Raw genomic sequence first — 8,239 nt, 5'->3', positions numbered from 1 at the left:
ATAAAAAGAACCATGAATTAATTTCAGACTCTGAGAGTCATTGCTGTTCAGACCTATTCCTGAAAGTGCTAGTCTCTGCAGTTAGCTCACATGTAAAACTGTTTTCCTGAGGATTAATAAGGTGAGATTAAATCAGATTCAAAATTTTGTACCTATTAAGTATAACTAGCACTTTCTCACATGAAACATTTTACATACACAACATAGCTTTACACAAACAAAAATTTAAAGTGTTTCACAAATAATTTTCATTTCGAGGTTTTCTTGTTTCATAAATGTAGGGATCTGTACTTCTATATCAAAATAGAGGTATATACTAAGTAATATACAAGAAGAGACATATACTTGCCAACATATAACTAAGGTTTGGCAATAGGGTTATGGATCATCACAAATCTTGTCTACTGTAATAATGCAATGTAATAAACTTCTCAGTTTAGCACATATTGGGGCTTGTGTAATATTTGTCTTCTTCTGATAGTATCTAATTTTTCCAGAGACAGTTTTTTATTGCAGGAATAATCAAGAAACTTTGCAGCATCTGATTATAGACACAATTTCTGAAAATAAAAAAGAAAAATTTTCCTAACAATAGACATACTTTTAGCCTCTAGTCGTTTGTTTTGATTACCAAATTAGTTGAACAGAACTCACATGATTATCTGTAAAAAAAGTCATTTCTTGTTTATGAGTGTTGAGAATATTTTTGCATTGAAACACTGCGAACAACAGAGCTGCTTAGTAAAATGCTAAAATTTCCCTAGCAGGGTAGTAAAGTTCAGTACTGGTTTTTGCTCCTGGACTGATGCTTCTGTGCCTGTAAGATCCAGGAGAACTGCAATTTCTGAAGCTGATTCTAAGAGAATGAAACAAAAGGAAAAGACAAATATTTTCCTTTATTCAATATTAAAAAAATAAATAACTTTTAAGTCTGCCATTAAACGGTCATTAAACCATTTGTAAACGGTACAAAAATTAAGGGCCTTGCATCATTGCTAGTTAGCCAGCACAACATGAGCTATGTTTATTAAGTTTATTTCAGTTTATCTCTGAAATAAAAGCGACAGTTCCACATCTGATTTCCACTCACAGGGAAATGTGTCTCTGACTTTTGTGTTTACATTTTTAGTCTTAGCGTGAAATATAGCTGGTGTTCTGGTTGTTTTTTGTTTGTTTGTTTGTTTGTGTGTGTGGGGGGGGAGGTGGGGGGGGGGGTAGGGGGGGCAGCTTCCTGTAGTGAAAACAATAGAAAATAAGGTTAATAAGGCAAGCAGCAACATAAGGTAGAGTAACATTGGAAATGCAACTATGATATAATATTTTTCTTAAATTATTTCAGAGTAGAGTCTTCATTTTGTTCTGAGACTTTGCTATAAAAAGAAAGCTCTTTATTCAGTTAATGAGGTGTAATATATGTGAGAAATCGTTCTCTGAAGTTGATGGGGCTCTTCTCACCACTAGCTTTTATACCAGGCAGTTAATATTTGAGGATTCTAACCCAGCAAGGCACTTTTATTTGAATTAAGGCATTTTTATTGAAACTTTTTTTTTTTTTAATGGATACTGATTCTCATTTGTCTGAGCTTCTGAATTTTAATTTTCTAAAATATTATTGTGAAATTGCATCTATTGGAGGGGGGACAGGACAGCAAACATGGTCTGAATTAACTTTCAGGCATTCAAAAACTGAAAGTCCCATTTCAGTTAATTCAGCTGTATAAAGAGGATTTTTTAAACAGCTGAGGGTCAAACTATCATTTGTTAATGCCTATCTTTTTTAAAAAATACGAAATTTCCCATACTAAGGCATACAAAGTATGCTCATCTACTGCCCAAATACTTCTTCTGTACAAAACATTTAATGCATATGTCTGTTATGTTCTCTGCAGCAGTTCCCAGGGAGTGTGTGGCAGGTCTGTTCCAAGTGCCATCCCCAACAAGCAATTTGTGTACTGCTGCCCTTTTTAGAGCAGTTCTTTAGCACAAATCTGAGCTGCTCTATGCCTGGTGTTGTTGCCCATGAACACTTAGTTTATTAATATTAAGTGTGGCTTGGTAGTGATGTCATTAGGATCTTCCATGCACTGTAGTACCCAAATGTGAATTTGGAGATACACTATTGTAAGAGCCCTAATGCAGCAAATGACATGAGAGTAAGTGGAAACACACAAGTCCAGTGCCTGCTCTCAAGACCAAATTTGCTCCCTACCCAGAAGACAAGATTGCAAAGGCAGCTTCAAGCATGGTCATAGATTATCCCCTTGAATATGTAAGGCTCCAAGTACCAGAGATTAGAGGCATCATACAGTGCTGAGCCCAGAGAGGATGGTGCTCTACATTTAGTGTGAGATGCACAACAGGACAGACAAACAAAGATAACTTATGCTTACAGTCAAGAACACTGCTTAGGAGTTGTGTAAAATGAAAGTGTTTGGGGTTTTTTGTTTTCTTTTGTTTGGGGGTTGTTGATTTTTTCCTATATGCTTAGCCTTTTTGGAGATTGACAATAAGAAAGAGAATGCTGACATCTCACTTTCTTTTAACCACATAAATAGACAAACTATTTTCTGACAGAATCCATCCTTCCCTAGTTTTATTTATTTGGAAGCAGTGGAAAGAAAAATTCAGTCTGTAATGAAATAGGCAAAGAAAGTAAGTAGCTAAGTGATATAGGATTTTAAAATGATCATTTCTTTTCAGTCTGAAGGACTGATGGAGGGGGACAGTCAGGTGTTTGATCCCACTATTTATTATAGAACGAAGAAAAAAGGGTCTGAATGGAAAAATCCAGCATGTTCTTTTGAATGAACAGTACTACTAAAGCTGATTGTAATACAGATTGTCCATGAACAAAATTATGTTTAAGTTCTTAGTTTACAGACTAGCTGTAACTCTGAGTCATGCTTCTCTCTCCCTCAAAGGTATCTTGTTCCAAATACTTTCCTGCTACATGGTCATGGTAAATCTCTCTTCTCAAATACCAGTCATCACTGATGGTTCCACACATGCTTATGAGTGTATAGAAGGATCCTACTCACTTGTTTTGTTGTCTGCCATATCTCCAATTCCCATTGTGTAGCTAAGGAAATTCTTTATCAAGAGCCACAATGACCACAATGACAACTGTGGTTAAGGAGCTGCAAAGAAGGAAAATGAAGAAACCACATGTTGAGCAGACAACAGAGGGTGTTCATAACAGCATGATGGGCTTGGTCACATAATTGTTCACGACTAGGATGACTGCATGAGTCATGCAAGCTTGATCACACAAGCAGCAATCAGAAACTGTATGGGGTTTTACAACTGTTAAGAGGTTAATACATATATGTTATCTCCAATACTCACACTGTGTTTGACATTCAACATTGCTTTAGAGTTTTATTCACTGTTTTTTCTCCTTTGAGACATCCTCTTTGAAGCCTGGTATGTATAACTTTTCTCAATAGCCAACAACATTTGGTAAAGACAGGCTTTAGGCCAGTGTGCTTTTTTTCTTATATAAAGCAAGATTTTGTTATGTCATGTAATGTAGCTGCAGTGTATGTGTGTGTAGCTGCAAAGGATAGATTTCTTAACAAAATATATTGTGTATGCAAACATCTTGTCTTTTCCTTAATTATCATGCTTTCTTCCTAAACAGTGTGAAGTGAACAGGATCAATTTCTTAACCTAAGAGCAAATAGAAATTTTTTTGATGACTAGCTCTTTGGAAATTTAAGGTTGTTTTTGCAGCAAGGCACTAATCAGTGTGGTAGTCAAATGCAGCTGTTAAATGCAAATTTTCCAGCTCCCTTAAACCTTAAGCAAATCGAAGCTCTATGAATCCTTGACTTTTTATTATTATTATTATTATTATTATAGGAACATAATCATAGGGGAAAGACACAGAATGTTACACAAATAATGATAAATTTAAATTAGTTCACATCAAACTCCACATGCACAGTGTTACTTTCAATTAAGCTCTTGTGGACCTTGTGAGAATAAGAGCACTTTCTTCATCATATCTTGTTGCCTTCCCTGTGTCTTCCTTCAACATTTTTCTCTTCTTCATATATAAAAGCCCTCTGTCTTCCTCTGTGTCTCAGGAAAAAAAATGGATATTGTACTCTATCTAAAAGAAGAACAAATTGCAGTTCTGACAGAGCAAGTGAGTAAATTGCAAAAAATCCTTATAAAAATGTATAGCTAGAACCAAAACATTCCCTATCATACAATGTGTCCTAAAACCTGTGCCCACAGATTGGCTTTTGTCTTGTGATGCGATACCTTCAGCAAGCTGTTTCACTTGGAAAAAATAGCCATGCAGCCTTACTCTGCACTGAGAGGAATGCCACATGTCATTTTTGTTTTTCAGGGTCTTCAAGAGCAATTCCATGCTTCAGTGTGTTTTTCCCAGAGATGGTATTGTGAATCAGCTTAATAAAATGAAGAACATCCAAGACTTCTAAGGAATTATCCTTGGGTTAAAAGGCAATAGACATGTTTGTACATACTCATAAATGGCTTACACTGATAAAACATCCTTTTTTGTAGCAAATGTTGGTTACAATCAATGCTTGCTTCAGAAGTCCTGTATCGATGAATTGGATAACAATAGATTGAAGGTGGGGGGAGGAATGCAAAAATTAAAAGGAAAACTATGCCATCTCCTTAAAAGGAAGAGCTAAAAATCACTCAAGGACTGGGTTTTGCATTAACGTGTCTGAATTTACTAAGAAACTGTAGCGCTACACACAAGAATTGCAGCTCAGGTATCTGGTGGGGTTGTATGGTCTGTGTGTATGCAGGGTGTCTATATGGTACATTTTACGCTTATGAATTTGAGTTGGCACATTATGAGTGCCTCAAGTTAAAATCTCCTGGTTTTGTTGTTGTTGTTTGTTTATTTGTCTTTTTCCTCAGTTCATTGTTCTTTTTCATTTCTCAGCAAAAATGAGCTGGATATGCCAATATCATTGTTTGATCAACAGTGCTTTTCCCCCACCACAACTGTTGTTCAGTGTGCAAACTTCTATTACTGACTCCTATTCATAAGCAGTTCCACATTCTTGTGCTGTGATTGTGTTAGATAGTGTGCATAACACAGTCATTGGTCCCAAACAGGCACTTAGCACATTGCCTGCCCTTTTGTAAGACTGATTCTGTTTGTTTCTGTGAAAAAGTGAAGTGCAGTGACAGACTGTATAGGAGCATGAGACAAACAAGAAGGATTAGAGGAAAAGTGGAGAAATAGCTGAAGAAATAAGTGTTACTGAACTGCAGCTAAAGGAATTAAGAGAAACACAGATAATTTTTTGATTGTGCATGATGAGAGTACAAAAACTTGCCAAGAGGCAGAGCAGGGTGATGTGACATGACCTTATTTCTTCTGTGGCCTGAGGCACAATCCTTTCTGCAATTATTTCATTTTACTGTCTACCTAGGCCAGTTCTTAAGAGCTACAATTGAATGCATAGTCTTCTTACACATTCAGAAATGCACCCAGAGTACAGCTCTGACATCAAAACCTTTTCTACTACACTCAGATTATTACTGAACAGTTTGTGTTGGAGGTCATTGTATTTTGAGAAACTAAAGAATAGCAATCCTTCTGTAGAAAAATTATATATAATTTTATTTCTTTTAGGTCTGATTAAAAAAAATCAAAAACTTTGTAAAAAATATTATTTTAGTTTTAAAACATTTGTATGTGGAAGGATTCCATTTGCAAAGTTCACTTAGGATCACAGAATCATAGAATATCCCAAGATGGAAGGGAAGCATAACAATTAAAATGGAAGTGATGTTTTCCGTTTTTCCAGTCAGAATGGAAGATCCAGTCAGATGAAGATCCGACAGACATAATTTTTCAAATATGATGGAGAATATCTTGGCAATCACATCACCCAGGATTCTGGAATGCCTGTCATCTGGCCCCATAGACTTGTACACAGTCAGCCTCACAAGGGTGATTTTTTCTTCCCATCCCTGCAAGAAGCTGATGGAGATGTTGTGGACTGAACCCTGGATCTCACACATGCAAAGCAGGTCATCTATCAATGAGCTACATCCCCATCACATAGTTTCTAGGTTATCAGTAAAATCAGTCTCAAATCATATATTTTAAAAACGTTCAATATTTTAAGGTAAACAACTGGAAAACTTAACTGAGAATCACATGTAGCAGCAAAGCTTACCTATTAATTTATTTATTGCAAGAAGTCTATTTTGAATAATAGATTTCCTTCCAACTCATATGAAAAGTAAACTTCCTGAGATGACACTGTTATGAGGTAGTGTTGTGTAAACAGTGTGGGATATTACATCCTGAATATTTTGTTAGTAATTTCTACAAAAGCAGAGTTGGGATGTCACTGACATGTATTGATGCTTCTGACCTCATCTCCTTGAAAGTGAATAGAATGATATAGGAACAGATTTAAAATTCAAACAAAATGTCCAGGACACCAAGCATTCACATTAAACACTGAATATACAGTGCTATGGATGCATATGACTGAGACAACATAGTCAGAAAATACTCAATAATCACAGGACAGTGTCCAAGTGTAGGAACAAATTGCCCATCCCTTTTATTTTATTGTGAAGAGCCAAAATCATTTTTTTCTGCAATTCTCCTAAGTCTGCTAGTGTCAAGCAAGGGAAGACTAACATTTGGTACTAGGGGTTAACATAACAAGGAGGAGCACACTTAAGGACACAGAGAGATAGATAAACATTGTGCACCCATGCTGGCAGGTGGCTGCTCTGCTGAGAAATGTCCTTATGTTTTGTCTGGATTGTTGAAGGAAAGAAGTGCAACAAAAAGGTCTTTTCCTTCCACTGAATATGAATACAAAACGCTTTCAGCTTTGTGACCACTGAATAAGTGCCCTGACCTTTAACTGTCATTTTATCAGCAGAAAGGTAAAACGCTTCAGAACCCTGAAGTTAGTGCCATAGCATATAATACACACTGAGCTTAAAGTTACTTTGTATCTAACTTAGCAGAAAATAAAGAAAACTGGTGACTAAAGGGTAATACTTGGCTTATGTTATATCTCCTCTTTATTAGCACAGTAATGTAGAAGTAACCTTCTCAGTCTGGTGGCCTGCCTGAGGGAAGAGGTGGAGAGGCTGAGGACCATCAAGGACTATGAAAAGGAAATTGACTGGTGGTGCCAGGCCCTATCAGCCCCAAGGTCCCGGCATGCAACTGTGGCTCCCTATGGGGCATGTGGCCTCCAGTCGCCTTGCAAACAGGTGATGGAGAGGAATCGACACACAGACTGTGCTCCGGATACAGTGAGCCCTCAGTCTTCTCCTTCCCCTCACAATACTTATGTAGAACTAGGGGGTGTGGGACTGGGACAAAACTCTCTCCCAAAAGGGCAAGGTGATATCCACTGCTCAGTGGAGGAGCCTCTGCCCTGTTGTTGCTGACTAGAGCAAAGCTGTTTGAGAGAGGATGGGTGGAAACAGATACCGACTCGGCGATGTGGGCGTCCCCCCCCCAGACCATGCTCGGCTCCCCAGGTGCCTCTGCGGAATAGATTTGAGGCCCTGGAACCCGAGGGAGAGGTGTGTGCAGGTGTGGAGGGAGGGCCACCCGTGAGGGTGCCTCGGGGGAAGCGGTCAACCCTGCGCCTCAAAACTTCCTCCACCCGGAAGGATAAAAGGGTGGTTGTCATTGGCGACTCCCTGCTGCAAGGAACCAAAGGCCCTATATGCCGGCCCGATCTTACCCGCAGAGAGGTGTGCTGCCTCCCTGGGGCAAGAGTCAGAGACATTGCTAGGAGACTTCCCAGACTGATCTGCCCTTCTGACTACTATCCACTATTGATAGTACAGGCTGGCAGTGAAGAAGTTGGTAAGAAAAGCCTGAAGGCTATCAAAGATGACTTCAGGTGACTGGGGCGGGTAGTTGAAGGAACAGGTGTGCAGGTGGTTATTACATCTGTACCTTCAGTGGCAGGAAACAATACTGGGATGAGCCTAAAAACCCATCTCTTGAACAAATGGCTTAGGAGTTGGTGCAAACGAAGGAGTTTTGGTTTTTTTGATCATGGGGCAATTTACTTGGCACCTGGCATGATGGCTACAGATGGATGCAGCCTGTCTCCACAGGGAAAGAGGGTTCTAGCTGAGGAACTGGCAGGACTTATTGACAGGTGTTTAAACTAGGTATGAAGGGGGAAGGGGACAAAATGAGGACTGCTGGGACTGAGGGGGCAGTTCGAGGCTCCAAACAGAACTT

This window comes from Meleagris gallopavo, chromosome 1 (assembly GCF_000146605.3).
Source record: "Meleagris gallopavo isolate NT-WF06-2002-E0010 breed Aviagen turkey brand Nicholas breeding stock chromosome 1, Turkey_5.1, whole genome shotgun sequence".
NCBI lineage: Eukaryota > Metazoa > Chordata > Aves > Galliformes > Phasianidae > Meleagris > Meleagris gallopavo.
The sequence above is the reverse complement of the archived record's forward strand: the minus strand, read 5'-3'. Positions refer to the sequence as shown.